The 16779-nt window shown below is 34.5% G+C and overlaps 1 protein-coding gene across 1 annotated transcript in view; it reads right to left on the minus strand.

Moving 5' to 3' along the window:
* LOC138705025 (protein CIP2A homolog) overlaps positions 1–6833 on the minus strand; it is a 720063-nt gene extending 713230 nt beyond the window's left edge. Inside the window, exon 1 of the mRNA XM_069833567.1 lies at positions 6662–6833. The gene's annotated coding sequence lies outside the window, so the exon portion shown is untranslated. The remainder of the gene's footprint in view (positions 1–6661) is intronic.
* Between the last annotated feature and the right edge of the window lie 9946 nt (positions 6834–16779).

Raw genomic sequence — 16779 nt, forward strand, 5'->3', positions numbered from 1 at the left:
TTACATCTAGATACTATCACATTCACAGGACTTCGCTGATTGTTTCCAACTGTTTCATGTCGATTACTTTTGTAGCGCATAGTTTTAAATTTAAAAAATAAAGGAATTCTGCATGATTTCGTTTGCTGTCTAACATTCTCTTCCTCTGAATGCAGAAATTACTGACCATCTTTAGTGCTACTATAAATGCAAAAGGGAATGTATAGACGACTGGAAAGATTTATTATATTTTGCATCATAATAATCTGAATATCGAATAGAGTCTAAAGCGAAGGCTGTTCACGAATGAATAATGTGAAATCACTTTTGTATCGTTCAATAATTCATTATACGAACATTAATTCTTATAATATAGATAGTATTATCACTCAATTTTCACCATATTAAAGTAATTAAACATATTGTTGTAGTACATTTTGAATTTTGTAATTTTTTATGAGACGATCGATATGGAATTTGAAACTCATGTTGTAACACAGTCCTTAATAATTATATTATGGAAGTTAGGAGTATAAATTCCAGAAGTAACAGTAAAGACATGGAGCATATAATCAGCCAGAAAATTAATTAATTTACTTTCTGGTACGCTGTTAGTTATAATTCCACTCTTCTACAAATTATACAGAGTGATTCACAAGAAAAGGTAAAAAATTTACGATTTCTTAGGCCATTTTGAGTAAAAAAATTCATATGAACATAAGTCCGTTTTCGAACGATGGCGGAGCTAGATGCATTTTTTTGGTAAAACGTCTCGCCCCAATGTGAATCAGACGTTACCATATGCTGCTGACGTGAGACAAGATCACGGATCGCAATGAATGACATAATATTGGAGCGATGTGGAGTAACTTAAGTTCATTTTCCTCATTATATTACAAATGTCCAATCGCCTGCCCTTGTCTGATGTAATGACACAGAACCCGCACGTAACACAAATACACTATCTTTTATTAGTTCAAAGTAGTTCAGTCAGCTACCTACAGTACAGTAGTTATACAGGTACAGTTATCAAAAGTGTTAAGTTGTCTTTTTCAATATGCCTTATAAATTTTCGAGTGCAGAATACGCCGATATTGTGTATGTTTATGGTTTGTGCGATGGAAGTACCTTGCGTGCTGTCACTGAATATGAACGTCGCTTTCCGAACAGAAGGGTACCAGATCGAAAAATATTTACTGTCTACGGGGTTGGATGAAAGACTTGGTATACCAAAGGAAGGTAGAAATGAGAGAGACGCTAATATACCGTATTTCGGATGCTGCACGTCGCATAAAGAAGAGCCACGAGCAACTCTCCCGAGCGACGAACGCGATTCACGCCCGAGCGCACAGTGCATTGAAGCAGAAGGTACTTTCGAAAATGTGCGAAAACATCGACCAAACGTCTAAAATATTAGGTATGTATGCATACGTCAATATAAACTTTAAATTTGTCCGTTATCTATTTTATTTTTTATTTATTGGGTTATTTTACGACGCTGTATCAACATCTAGGTTATTTAGCGTCTGAATGAAATGAAGGTGATAATACCGGTGAAATGAGTCCGGGGTCCAGCACCGAAAGTTACCCAGCATTTGCTCGTATTGGGTTGAGGGAAAACCCCGCAAAAAAAACTCAACCAGGTAACTTGCCCCGACCGGGATTCGAACCCGGGCCACCTGGTTTCGTGCCCAGACGCGCTGACCGTTACTCCACAGGTGTGGACTCCGTTATCTATCTCTAAATGCGAGTTAGTACAATGGAATCCCAGAAGTTTTTGTGAAATCAAAGAGCCATATCTCTGTAACCGTTCGAAAATGGACCCATATTCATTTGAACTTCTTGACTCAATGACTTCAGAATTTACATCTCAATTTTTTTTATCTTTCCTCGTGAATCACCTGGTATATCCTGCATTTACAGGCTAAAATCATCATCGAAAATGTATGGCATATACAAATTGTAATTTTATAATTTTCACACTGGATTACGCTTACGTACCGGTACTTATTTCTCCAGATGAATTAACTACAGAAGATGAAGCAGCAGTATCAGAAGGCGAAAAAGGATTTTCAATTTTAAGGGAAGAAGTTGAACGAGCTCTTAGGGAAATTAATAATGGGAAAGCAACAGGAGTTGATGGAATCCCCATTGAATTAGTGAAATGCTTGGGTGGACAGAAGAAGGAAATTCTCTCATTATGCAACTAAATGTAGGTGACTGGCCTGAAAAGTTTACGGAGACAGTGTTGCTCCTAATAGCGAAGAAAAATAATGTCAAGAAATATAACGACTTCAGGACTATCAGCCTGATATCACACTCGGCGAAGATTCTTCTGCGAATACTGAATCAAAGTTTATATTCTAAGATGGAGGAACAGTTGGAAGAAGAGTAGTTTGGCTTCAGGAAGGGAAAAGGTACGAGAGATGCAATTGGACTACTATGGACAATCGGCGAAAGATATCTCGAGAAGAAAAAAGAAGTGTATATAGTATTTATGGATTTAGAAAAGGTTTTTGACAGAATGGATTGGAATGAACTGATGGGGATCCTAAAGAAAATTTGTGTGAATTTGAAAGAGAGGAGGCTATTCAGTAACTTTTATGAAACAAGTCAAAGTCAGGATAGGAGAACAAATGTCAGAAGGAAGCGAAATTGGCAGAGGAGTACGTCAAGGATATTTATCACCTACCCTGTTCAACATCTACTTGGAGGATTTAGTGAAGAACTATTTCCAAAACACGGGAGGAGTGATAGTAGGAGGAAGAAAAAGAAAGTGCATCAGATTTCCTGATGATATGGCGTTGTTAACAGAAGAGATGATGCTAAGGGATGACATGAGCTGCTACCAGGAAGTCAGAAGGAGAGCAGTGGCAAAGAAAGCTTTTAATAGAAAAAGGAGCATCTTGTGTGGATCTCTGGAAACATAATTAAGGAAGAGACTAGTTAAGTTCTTTGTGTGAAGTGTAGGGGCAGAAACATGGACCTTACGACGAAGTGAAGAGAAGCGACTAGATGCATTTGAAATGTGGATATGGAGAAGGTGAAGTGTGCGAAATGGACAAACAGAATAAGAAACGAAGCTGTGTTTTAGAAGAGTGGGTGAACAAAGAATAATACTGAAACTGAACAGAAAGAGAAAAAGGAATTGCTAGAGGTCACTGGCTGAGAAGAAACTGCCTAGTGAAGGATGCACTGGAAGGAATGGTGAATGGGAGAAGAGTTCGTGGCAGAATATATCAGTTGATAGACAACATTAAGATGTATGGATCATATGTGAGACTAAGGGGAAGGCAGAAAACAGGAAAGACTGGAGAATGCTGGGTTTGCAGTGAAAAACCTGCCATTTGATAGAACACTATGAATGTGTAGGCATGTGTGTGTGTGTGTGTGTATGTATTACAAAAATTGGAAACTTTGTAAACAGCAGGGATGAGACGACATTAGCTCCCAATCACGGTAGAAGAGCTCGACGTTGATCACGAGCGCATAGCGCATCCACTACAAAGCGTCGTAACGTAGACATCAGGGATGTACATGCATATACATCGAATAGAGGCAGCAATTATTACAATGACTTGCGTTACTAATTTTCTGGCTATGTAATAGGGCTAATTATTCAATTACTTAATATACATGTACATATATAAACAAATCGCAAAGGAAAGGGGTTTTAAGAACAAAAAGAGAAATAGGAAAAGTTGATTGTTTGTAAACCATTTTCTCGATAAAAGCAATTATTTATTATGTATATACTTCACTTCATTGGTTAGGAGAAACTAATAGAGTTTACCTGCTGGACATGTGTGATCTCTAAGTACTTTTGAGCATTTATTATAAAAACAATAAGGACAATATTGGTTGAAATAGGGTATATTGATTGTGTGATTGTGAAAATGTAGTCCTTACTCTCCAGTCGTGATTATGTAATGAGTTTTCTTAGAGTGATTTGTGAGATGCAAGTAACAGGAAAAAACAAACTGATTAAATTATGCTATTGAAGACCCATCGTAAATTTTGGGGTCAATCATTTAAGGGGATACGTATGATTTTTAAAACTTCCACAATTTTCGGGCAAAATTTGTGAAATTTAAATTATATAAAGAGATCTACAATAGGCCTACTATATAATCTGTACACAATTTGGTGTAATTAAGTCTAATAGTTTTGAAATTATATTTTTTAAATATATTTTATATTGACATCACTAAAAAGGCTCCTTGCTTCAAAGTTTTCAAAAATTTTAATTCGTATTTGCTCAAAATCTTGAAAATAGTTATGAGAATAAAAATTAATTAACTTTGGAGATCAGTCTAAATAGAAAGACACGATAAATTTTTTAACTTTAAAAAAGCCCGCGCTCAGAATTAATAGTAAGCATCGCATCTCTGGTCTACAGCATAAAAACAGTTAACAAAATAAATATAATTAAAATATTGTCGCATCATCCTCTTTCAATGGTCTCTGTGCTTCTAGATGAAAATTAAGGAACGGACGCAAATTTGATAACTATTTTATTGTCCCAAAATGGTCTCTGTAGCTAAAAGACAATATTACATAATTAAAATTTCAGTTGAAACACTACTCGTAAAGAGGTTTGAATTTAAATGTTACAGGCTGTATTTCAGTCCTAATAGAACGACCTGTACCGTCCACAGTTCAATTTCCACGTGTTTACTTAGGATTGATTCTTATATACAAAGCACCAATTTTATACTTTTCTTATGTCAACGTATGAGGGAGTAACGGTGTGAGTCTGTAAATCAGTCAGTCAGTCATATTGGTCTGTTTTTGTATCATCCAGTCTCATTGTTTTCGCTCGTTTTTATTAAATGATGATTGAAATTGATGACATGATGAATATCCAGAGAAAATCTGTTCCGCTCCTTCCTCATTAGCTTGTATAGTGCCACACCAAATACTCGGTGACACTGCTACGTAGAACATTTGCAAAGAGTTCCCTTTCTGTTGATCTACTGAAAGACAGTTTTCCTTCGATACTGCACCGACGACAAGAACGTTCCTGAATTCTGAAGAAATAGTGAAATCATGTTACCGTCCTTGTTCACGACAAATTCCTTTTGGAGTCAAAGCGATTTGAACTTTAGTCTCCAGTGTGGGAAGCTAATGGTTTGCTTATTGATGCTTTGGAAATAACAAATTTCATAGGACCTTCCTGGGCCTGAACTCTTGGTAAGGATCGTATTAGAACCTGGTGAAGTGTCGTTCATATATCGGAGTCAAAATATACAGACATATAAAATTATTGATCCTTTGCGATGACGTCATTGCGTGCGTCTGAATGGGTCCATCGTCGAAATAATTCCTCTCGCGAGTAGGCTGAAGACAACGCGTGTGTCGCTACATTTAGCTTGAGTGGAACCCATTAATCGATACATTAATTTATTACCCCTTCGGATCAATACGTTGACGCGCAACGTTTAATCTAAAAATGTACTTTATTTTGTACAGGTTAATAAATTACGTGTCGAAATCTATAAAATTGTACTGTAGAATTTGTATTTCATTTCGACTTTGATTTTGAAATATTTTGACCACATTCGCGATCATGGAACTAGAATTAAAGTTTTTTTAAGACGGAAGCATATGGCAGCTGTGAACAAATACCTTTCCCTATGTATTGAATATTTACTTTTACTTTAATTTATTTGAAATATGTTATACAAATTATAAAGTCCAGTATTTTTATATTTATACATTTCTTCATGTGAAAAGGAAAAGCAAGATATGACGTCTTTAATCTGTTTTAGTACCAGTACCCGATTATATGAGGAAATTTTCAAAAACGAAAGAAAAAAAACGATATCTTCAGAGACTAGGGTAAAATAAAGGATACATACAAGAATTTCAGTGTGTAGTAATGTCTATATAATTCAGAAAATCAACTATGTAATATGTTTAATAATCTTAACATATGGTAGCTTCGTAAAAATCTGAAATATTTAATTTGAAAAACAAAAACATGGAAACGACTACATTTTTATTTATTACGTTTGACTTATAAATAAGCTTAAAACAATTCCCAACAGAACTTTAGAAGAATTATTATTATGAATTTGTCATATTATTACGGAGTGAATGACACCTATTTCATCTGATTTTGTACATGGCCTATATTATCACAACATTTCTGCAGAAAAGGACGCTGATTTGGCAATAATTCCAGAAATGCAAATTGAATAAATAAATAATTGAAAATAGTGGAATTAAATTTAAAATTATAACAAAGAAACTTTTCTAAACAGAAGCTAAAGAGAAAATTGCTAATTTACTACATATATAATACATAATATATATTTGTATATATGTATATAAATATGTGTTTAAGACATCGTTATGTTCGTGTCAAAATAAACAGTTATTAAAATAAATCGAGCAACAATGAAAATAATAACTAATTTATTAGCTCATTTACTTCAAATATTCAAAAAGCTGTCAAAAAGTGCAATATTTAATTATGAAAAAAATACAGTAGTCTAAAATATGTAGGCTACATTCATACTGCATCTAATACGCTGAAACAGTGCAATAAGTCTTTTAAACCTTGTGCAACACTGTTTTAAAGCATTCAAACGTATCTTTTTAGCAGTGATGGAAGCCGTAGTTGTAGTCAGACATGTGTGGTGAACCTGTGAAGCAAAATTGATTGAAAGGGACTTACCAGCTGTGAAGACGTGCAGATGCCCGTGAAGTGAAAACGCTGCAGTGAACTGAAACGGACTACCTAGAGGGAGACTCACGAGTGTTCATTGAAGAAGAGGCGATGGCGATAACAATGTTGCAACAACGCATGCGCCCGAAACGGCTTTCAGAAATCGATGAAATAGCTTCGAGTACTACTCCGCCTTCTGACGTGCAGGAACTAAAAAGCGTGCAAACTATTCGTAAACCTTCAACATATGATGGCATTCTAAGAAGATAACATGGCAATTAGTTGATCTCCCATTAAACTACAGGGACTATAGAGAGAAGATGAGCTGGTAATTATAATTGTAAGTCTTCTTCAGACAACATATAACGCAGCTTTCAAACTGCAGTCTGTTCAGAGACGATAGCGTGGTAATGGTATTTTAATTGTAATTTTTTATTTAATAACCATTTTAAACTTTAAAGAATATTCAGTGATGATGGTACTATGGTATTAAGAATAGGAATGGAGCAATGGAGGTATAGTAATTGTATAAAAATTCAAAATAATTGGATAAAATATGCCTCATATACACTTTATTTTTTTACGAACAATACCGGAGCTAAAGAGAACCGAACTCAGGCCTGTAGAGTATTAATCGATATGTTAAGTATTTTACTGTTGACAGTACACGAACAAGTGTTCCTGACAACAGAAGTTTTGCGTTGTTAAGAAATTGTTATTTTTACAATGTATCTCTCTCTCGCTTTCGTTGCTTTACTATTCATAACAGAACTACCCCATATAATATGTAATACTCGAATTTATTTTGTAAATAGTATAGGTTGTCTTCTAGGCAATTCCTGTTTAAGGAAACTATTTTAATAGTAATAATAATAATAATAATAATAATAATAATAAATTGAAGCTTAAGAATATAGTTACAATAAATAACAACTTTCATGTGTTAAACTGAAAGCTAAGATATTTACAATTCATTTTTTTATAATCGGGTAAACCGATCCTATTGTTACATACATCAATATATTAAAGCTTTTTTCAATCTTTATGGCTTAAAACATTAAACAAAACCAAGTTACATATCACACTTTTGTATGTTACATTTGTACGAACGTTTCCACCTTCCAAAGGGGATCATCAAGTAAAAACAATATTAAAATATCTTGTGTCTAAAATCAAGTATATAATAGTGTGCAAAACTGTTTATCATGGTACATAACAAAATTATGAAGTAAATATATTATGGTATGCACAAATGAACTTGTTGAAATGGACTTGAACACATGTAGGCTACATTAAAACGTATCGCGAAGAATCATTATTAACATGCCTGAATGGCTGTATCTTGTATGCTAGCCTATGTATAATATCAAGAAAATTTGATTTTAAACATAACTGTAAGAAATCAAAATATGCTACATATTTGATGGAAACTGGTCATGAACTAGGACACAGCGAAGACACTTTTAAAATCCTAAAATCTTGTTCAGACAATAAATTAATAAACAGCACCGAAGAATTCTACATAAATAAACAATATTTAGAACGTGGTAGGTACTATAATAAACGAAAATCTGATTCAAAATCATAACCTTTTATACTCTCTGTGATTTAATAAAATATAGTTCCCCATCTTTCTACCATAACATTTAATATCACTACGCGGATGTAGTGATATTAACGTAACATCTGGTTAGTTGCATACAAAAGCACGAACAGGTACCTACATTCAGCTGCGATCACCAATATGTCAGTATTGATATAAAAATAACAACCCTAAAGCCAACTAGCCTTTCTTCATTTAGAATAACGTCAAATATTTGTTTTCAGATTACGATTTTGAGCATTATTATTGTAATTATATGACTGTTGTAAAACAACTTACCCAACCCATCGTTTCATCGAACATTTGACCACACGTGAACAATCTTGGTTCAACATTTAGTGATACTTCTATGTCGTGTATACAAAACACTATATAACAAACTATCATCATTTTTGCAACTTATATTTTAGTACATATAAAATAGAAAGTTCATGTAAGTTTAAAAACTGAATCAGTCTGCATGATTCTATTGGCTTCATCATAAACCCATTAAATGGGGCATTTATTAATCTTCTAGGACAGTGTCATTTACATAAAATATTAACAAATATGCAAAAATTCAGTACTATTTATGTATATCTTTGTACGCAAAGTACTATATTAAGCATTAATCAATGCATTTTCTTGATATCGCACATAGAATCCAAGATACAGCCATTCAGGGATGTGTATAAAATAAGAATTAATGTATGTTCTGAATTTGTGAGATAGTTTCTCAAGTCACATTTAAAAAATATGCGTATAGCGGTCAAGGGGTAAAAAATCTTTCAATATAAATTAAATTATACATATACATATACATAAAATATAGCGATTCTTTGGTACCACCGATAGAGAGATAAATCTTGGCTCTCGATGACACCTCAACTGGTTCAGACTGGAAACAAGGGAATTCCCTGTTTATCGGACACACAGACATGAAATTACGTGAAATGCACAGCTTCAGATCAATGTACAAATCTTATATTATCTCTACCTCGTACGAAGTCACATTTGCGGGGGAGAAAAGGAGACTACAGAAAGGTTGTAAAAAGGTAAAGGTATCCCCGTAACATATCATGAAGGCACTTGGAGGGCATGGAGGTAGAGCCCCATGCTTTCCATGACCTCGGTACTAGAATGAGGTGGTGTGGTCGGCACCACGCTCTGACCGCCTTTTATCTACGGGAAAGACACAGAAAGGTTGTAGCGCTTTTAAATACGTTGATTCCCATGACTAAGATAAGTCACTTGAAATTTAACAGTCACTGACGGACAAAGATAAAATGAAAGATCTGTAGAACATTGCTACAATGCTAAGAGGGCCTATAGGGACTGAGGGATGTTTTTGTTTTACTGAACTTCAAGACAATGCTAATTCATTTAAAGTTTGTGTGACTGTAACCTATACATATGTTCGTTTGGTTTTACTTTATTTATAGTTTGACTTTTTTTATTATTTTGTTTGTATTTCTGGTGATGTGGAAGAGAAGGCCTAAAGGCCTTAACTACGCCATAATGAATGAATTAATGAATAAATAAATAAATAAATAAACACATTATATATACATACAAATTAAAAACCAATCATTTGAAAGTAAGGCACGTGATGAAATGTTTTCTTTCGTTGCCTGATCTGCAGTTTTTTTTAATTGAGTTAATCCTTTCAGGCCTTTGGCTAAGAAGTTCATTAATTCACGTAAAGATTATTAAAGACAATTCATTTTGGTTGTCTATAGTTGAGTTTCTGAGATTTCCGAAAAGTCTAACAACCAGTTCAATTTAAAAAAGAAGCAAAAAAAGGACAACCCGGGCAACGCCGGGTGCCTTCAAGCTAGTGTAATATACAAAACAGTGATATGTAACTTGGTTTTGTTTAATGTGTTAAGCCATAAAGATTGAAAAAAAGCTTTATTATATTGATATACGAGTATGTAACAATGAAAACTAAGTGGTAAATTACGTACTTTTCATTTTAACGCATGAAAGTTGTTATTATAATTATAGCTATTGTTATATAATGTGTTAAAAGTGTGTGATCAAGATGTATAATAATTCAAATATGTCTTTCTTTCTCTCCTTATAGACATAATATTCAAAATTATTTAACATACTTTTTACATTTACAATATTTTATGGTATAGTTTGAATATAGTCGGCCTGGATGGCGCAATCGGTAGAGCTGGACTTCTGTGCCTGAGGTTGCAGATTCGATCCCGGCCCAGATAGATGGCATTTAAGTGTACTTAAATTAATTTGTTTTAACAACAAATTACGTAGTTTTACGCAAAACCAACCCTGCGTGTCAATCAGACTTGAGCCTACAGTATAATAGGTTATATATTATTAATGCGCTAAACTGGAGAATTGCCACGGTCGCTTTGAACCGTGCCGTTACGTTTACCACCAAATTTAACTAAATACACAATGTCGCCAACATAAGAACATGACGTTGGTGTGTGGCGTAGTTTGAGGGAGAAATTTGTTCTTTTTTCTCTCTCTGCCTCCTTCGTTCTGAACATTACTTAGAGATAGCACCACTGTTAGTTACAAAGGTGTATTTGCGCAAATATATTGCAAGTAGATTACGTGACTTAGATGACAGTCTCGAGACAAAACAGTTTTGCTATATTTCTTTTTTTTTTCTCTCTCTGTCTACCTCCTTCGTTCTGAACATTACTGAGAGATAGCACCACTGTTAGCGACAATGTGTATTTGCGTAAATACTGCGAGTAAATTATGACGACTGGCTTAGATGAGAGGCTCGCGACAGAAACAGTTTTGCTGTAGCGCATGCGCGGACCTCTCATGCAGTGGGAGCGTGATCCTTACTTGAATTTATTTTCGCGCGTACATTGCAGATTAAATGATTGAGATCCCTTCTTGTTCCGGTTACAGACCTTGCATATACGAAGGTTAGGTTTGGCTAGTTCAGGTTTTTATTAGTCAAGTCCGCGCATGCGCACACAGGTAATATGATCCTGTCGCGAGCCGCACGTGATAAGTGATATGAGGTCAAGGAATGGGAGAAGGTTAGGTTAGGTTAGCTTAGGTTAGGTTAGCTTAGCTTAGGTTAGGTTAGGTTAGCTTTGGGTAGGTTAGGTTAGCTTTGGTTAGGTTAGGTTAGCTTTGGTTAGGTTAGGTTAGCTTTGGTTAGGTTAGGTTAGGTTAGGTTAGCTTAGCTTTGGTTAGGTTAGGTTGGCTTTGGTTAGGTTAGGTTCGCTTTGGTTAGATTAGGTTAGGTTAGGTTAGGTGAGGTGAGGTTAGGTGAAGTGAGGTTAGCTTAGGTCAAGGTAGGTTAGTTTAGGGATAGGGAAGTGACAGGAGATTTTAACATGAAGTTCATTTACATATTATGGAATATAAATGTTATAATTTTCATGTATTTGACGAAACTTTTTAATTTTAACATAAAATTTGATTTCATTCGTCCATGTAGTAGTTAAAATTATATAATATGATAGTTCTTGATTCGTAATATTGATAAGCAATAATAGACCTATAATGAAAGCGGTGAATAATTTCATGGCCCCTAAAATTTTTATTCGTAAAAGGCTAGGTTTTTTTTCTCTAGGCCAGAAATAAAAGAGCAATGCGGTCATAATTATGTTCTTTACGCTTTGGCGAACATTAACCGGAAATTTACTTTCAGTCATTTTAATGATATTCCGTGAAACACACCGTTTTTCCTGTTCATTTCCTTGTGATAACCTGCTTTAAGATCTTACTACATCTGCATTTTCTTTTAATGCATTCAAAAACCCGTCCTTGTACTACATAAAACCTAGCACTTGACTAATAGAGTGAATTATTTAAGACTATAGTCGCGAATTTTACTACCACCATTTCGATTGTCTTTTGTTTGACACGGCTCGGTACGGCCTGGTGACTAGTGGCCAGCGAGTAGCGTCGACTATCGACATTGCTCAGCCGAGGGTATTATCCAGTTGTACCTTTTAATGAAATCCAACTCAAGTTACACAAAAGGAACTATTCAACAGCAGAGATATTCATGCTGACTCTAATACTCTGCTTCACGGCAGGAAGCTACTCTAGCTATGGTCAAATTGAAATGATTTTATTCTCTTCCCATTTAGATAAACAGTTTCTTCCCTGTACGATTTTAAGTACAGATTACACGCTTGATTTCTTGCGTTTGTGACAAATATTTTCTAACGTTTGTTTCATTATCTGTGGGTTGAAACGTAACTTTACAAAAGACTGGAGGGAAGTTTACTTTTTATTTTCTCATTATTTGAAATTTCTACACAAACAATTTTAGTGCTGTAAAGTTCCATATCAAGATGTTCGAGAAAGTACATGCTTTCATGTGTTCTTTTAAAGATACACTCGTTATTTTTGTCGCTATTATTGTCCCTGTACAGAATTCTCTTCCGAACTATCGGTCAGATTTTGATAGTTTCTAAGATAAACGTGTTAAAAAAATCGGTAAAATATTTACATAGAATGTAACAATCTTTAATAAACAGCCAAATATTTTAAATTTCTCATGTAAAATTTACACGAAAAGTATTTTACCTTGGCTCGAATGTTACAATTTCCTTTATTTTTCATATTTGTGCATAGTAGCCCCAAAATAGAATTAATTTAAAATAGTACAGAAGAATATCCTGAAATGTAATTATTAGAGAGCGGAAAAATGTGCGTTTCCACGTGATACAGGTTAGTTTGGTCTGAAGTATGGATGACGTCACTGGTACAAGCGCAATAACATACATGCACTACGAGAGGGTGGCAGTACAAGTAGGAACCAACAAATGACCTTCAGTGTCAACTTCTATTCCTATGGGAAAGAAAGCCGTGTGTTTACAATATTGTGCAGGTAGTAGTGGTGTGTAAAATTGATTTAAAATACATAATAATAATAATAATAATAATAATAATAATAATAATAATAATAATAATAATAATAATAAATTATTTATTTATTTAATCTGACAGAGCTAAGACCAGTAGGCCTTCTCTTCCGCCCAGCCAGACTCTAATTCTAATTGAATACAATTGGTTACATAGTTATTACATTAATATCTAGACCATAAAACAACATGAAAGTAAATAATGAAAGTTGGATAAGTAATGTTAGTGTGACAACAATAAAAATTGGTAAGAAATAATAATAATAATAATAATAATAATAATAATAATAATAATAATAATGTCGAAGGATTGGAATAAAACAGTCAAAGAAATAAATACGGAAGAGAGATTTTGATTCCGCAAGGGGAAAATATATTCCGTGCCGTCCGCAAATGTGAAATTAAAATACGTAGGAAATATTAAATAGAGCGGCATGCTAACAGCAAGAAACATATCGAAAATGTACAAAGGTCTTCGACATCAAATAATGAAAAACATAGACGATCTGAATTTAATGTGGATTTATGTAATATGATGATTTCTGCAAATATTCAGTTAAAGAAACTTTATAATCCACATTATAGAGTTGAAAAGGTGAAAGAAAAATTCCAAAAATTCTGCAAAACAATTATTATGTGTAACATTATGAGTGGAGGGGAAAAAGACATACTACGGCGCTTTTTCCATTTGCACCTCTAACATCTTGTGACACGGAAAGAAGCTTTTCGATATTGAAAAACTGTTTAAGTGAGAGACTTCGTACTTTCTCTTCCGATAATTTACCGATGTATATTGTAATGCATCCTTTAAACATACAGGCGGTGGCAGTTCACAGTTAAGTTTTTAAATCATAATAACTATATTACAACATCATTCCAGTATTTATAGAACGATTGAATGGAGTCATGAGGTTCTCATTACCAGACTGTACTCTCTTGTCGCTGTTTATGTGAGTGAATGACAGCAGTGTAGTCCGTTGACACTGAACTTAAGGCATAATGCACATTTTTCCGCTCTTTAGTAATTATCAACACATTATGATGCCTCTATTCTACAAACGAGAAGAACTGTAGAAGCAAGTACATGCATTACTTGAGAAGTTGACGTAAAATTACGTACCGGTATTATTGTTATTGTGATGAGACAGAACAAGATAAAAATAGCACGAAACGATTACTAGCAGCACCTGCATCCTGTATTATCAACTCACTAGGTTAACTCAGGAGCATGTTTGTGGACAAGAGACTGACTGGGGCTGGAAGTGTGATATAGCTCAAAACCTACCAACTGGACAAGAGTCCATGTCTCATGTTATAATACATTGCAAATCATATTGTAGACAGAAAGGAGATAGAAAATTTCCACAGCGGGTTATGACATTGTAAAGGTAAATACTATATGAATTTGTTTGTAGGTAAGTTACTTTATAAGGTATTAAAATAATAATGCAGTGTTGTTATTTAATTCCAGCAGAATTAATACAAAAGGGTGAAAGCGCATTATCTAACGAAATTTATAAGCTTGTACTTGCTATTTGGGAAAAGGAAATTGTACCAGAACAATGGAAGGAGTCCATAATCGTACCTATCTTTAAGAAGGGGGACAAGACTAACTGTAGTAACTTTCGAGGAATATCACTTTTGTTGACGTTGTACAAAATTTTGTCCAATATTCTTTTGAGAAGATTAACTCCGTACGTAGATGAAATTATTGGAGATCATCAGTGTGGTTTTAGGCGTAATAGATCAACTATTGATCAGATATTTTGTATTCGATAGATAATGGAGAAAAAGTGGGAGTATAAAGGTATACTGCACCAGTTATTCATAATTTCAAAAAGGCATATGAATCGGTCAAGAGAGAAGTTTTATATGATATTCTTATTGAATTTGGTATTCCCAAGAAACTGGTTCGATTAATTAAAATGTGTCTCAGTGAAACGTACAGCAGAGTCCGTATAGGTCAATTTTTGTCAGATGCGTTTCCAATTCACTGTGGGCTAAAGCAAGGAGCTGCACTATCACCTTTACTTTTTAACTTTGCTCTAGAGTATGCGTTTAGGAAAGTCCAGGATAAAGGAAAGGGTTTGGAATTGAAAGGGTTACATCAGCTGCTTGTCTATGCGGATGACGTGAATATGTTAAGAGAAAATGCACAAACGATTAGGGAAAATACGGGAAATCTACTTGAAGCAAGTAAAGAGATAGGTTTGGAAGTAAATCCCGAAAAGACAAAGTATATGATTATGTCTCGTCACGAGAATATTGTACGAAATGGAAATATAAAAATTGGAAATTTATCTTTTGAAGAGGTCGAAAAAGTCAAAAGCCTGGGATCAACAGTAACAAATATAAATAATACTCGGGATGAAATTAAACACACAATAAATATTGGAAATGCCTGTTATTATTCGATTGAGAAGCTTTTATCATCTAGTCTGCTGTCAAAAAATCTGAAAGTTAGAATTTATAAAACAGTCATATTACCGGTTGTTCTTTATGGTTGTGAAACTTAGACTCTCACTTTGAGAGAGGAACATAGGTTAAGGGTGTTTGAGAATAAGGTGCTTAGGAAAATATTTGGGGCTAAGAGGGATGAAGTTAGAGGAGAATGGAGAAAGTTAAACAACACATAACTGCATGCATTGTATTCTTCACCTGACATAATTAGGAACATTCAATCCATACGTTTGAGATGGGAAGGGCATGTAGCACGTATGGGCGAATCCAGAAATGCATATAGTGTTAGTTGGGAGGCCGGAGGGAAAAATACCTTTGGGGAGGCCGAGACGTAGATGGGGAAAATAATATTAGAATGGATTTGAGGGAGGTGGGATATGATAACAGACTGGATTAATCTTGCTCAGGATAGGCACCAATGGCGGGCTTATGTGAGGGCGGCAATGAACCTCTGGGTTCCGTAAAAGCCAGTAAGTAAGTACTGTATGTAAGTAAGTGTTATCTTAATTCTTCGAAATTTAACAAATATTCATTTAGTTAGTATACGTAATGATATCTTGTATAAAATGAGAAGATTTAATTTAACACTACAACTTAATGTTCTTACACAATTACTTACGGAGAAAGCCTAATAACTGCATGAGAGATAGGGTAAAGGTTGGTAAACTGTGATACGAGTAATATTGTGATAGTTCTTTTTGAGAATGTATTACAGTTTCACTGAACGAGAGAAGGACCGGTTTTGTACAGCAACTTGTCCACGAACATTTCCTTAACACGTTGACGCAAAAAAAAAACGATCTTCCTCTCGCTGAGTAAAATTAGGCTGGGTAGCTAATGCGCAAAATAACCGAAAATTATAGGCAAAAATTTTGTTTCGATACCGCAAAAACATTTACAATTCTGCACATTTCATCTGATAACGTAATACCAAATTTATTCTAACCCATTCTGTACTAGTGAAGATGGCGCTGATGAATGTGTGTTAGATGTTCGGTGTAGATGGCGCTGAACAGGGGCAGGGGTTCGATGTCTCCATAACCACTGTTGAAAGGAAGTGTTGCTGTACGAAGGAAGAGTTGCTGTTGAAAGGAAGTGCTGGCTGTGATAGGAAGTGAATTTAAAGTGTAATGTCATTTATAAGAACGGTCAGAAATCGTGGCGTGGAATGCATTATTAAGTACAATTTCAAATATAGAAAATAGCGT

This window comes from Periplaneta americana, chromosome 8 (assembly GCF_040183065.1).
Source record: "Periplaneta americana isolate PAMFEO1 chromosome 8, P.americana_PAMFEO1_priV1, whole genome shotgun sequence".
Lineage (NCBI taxonomy): Eukaryota > Metazoa > Arthropoda > Insecta > Blattodea > Blattidae > Periplaneta > Periplaneta americana.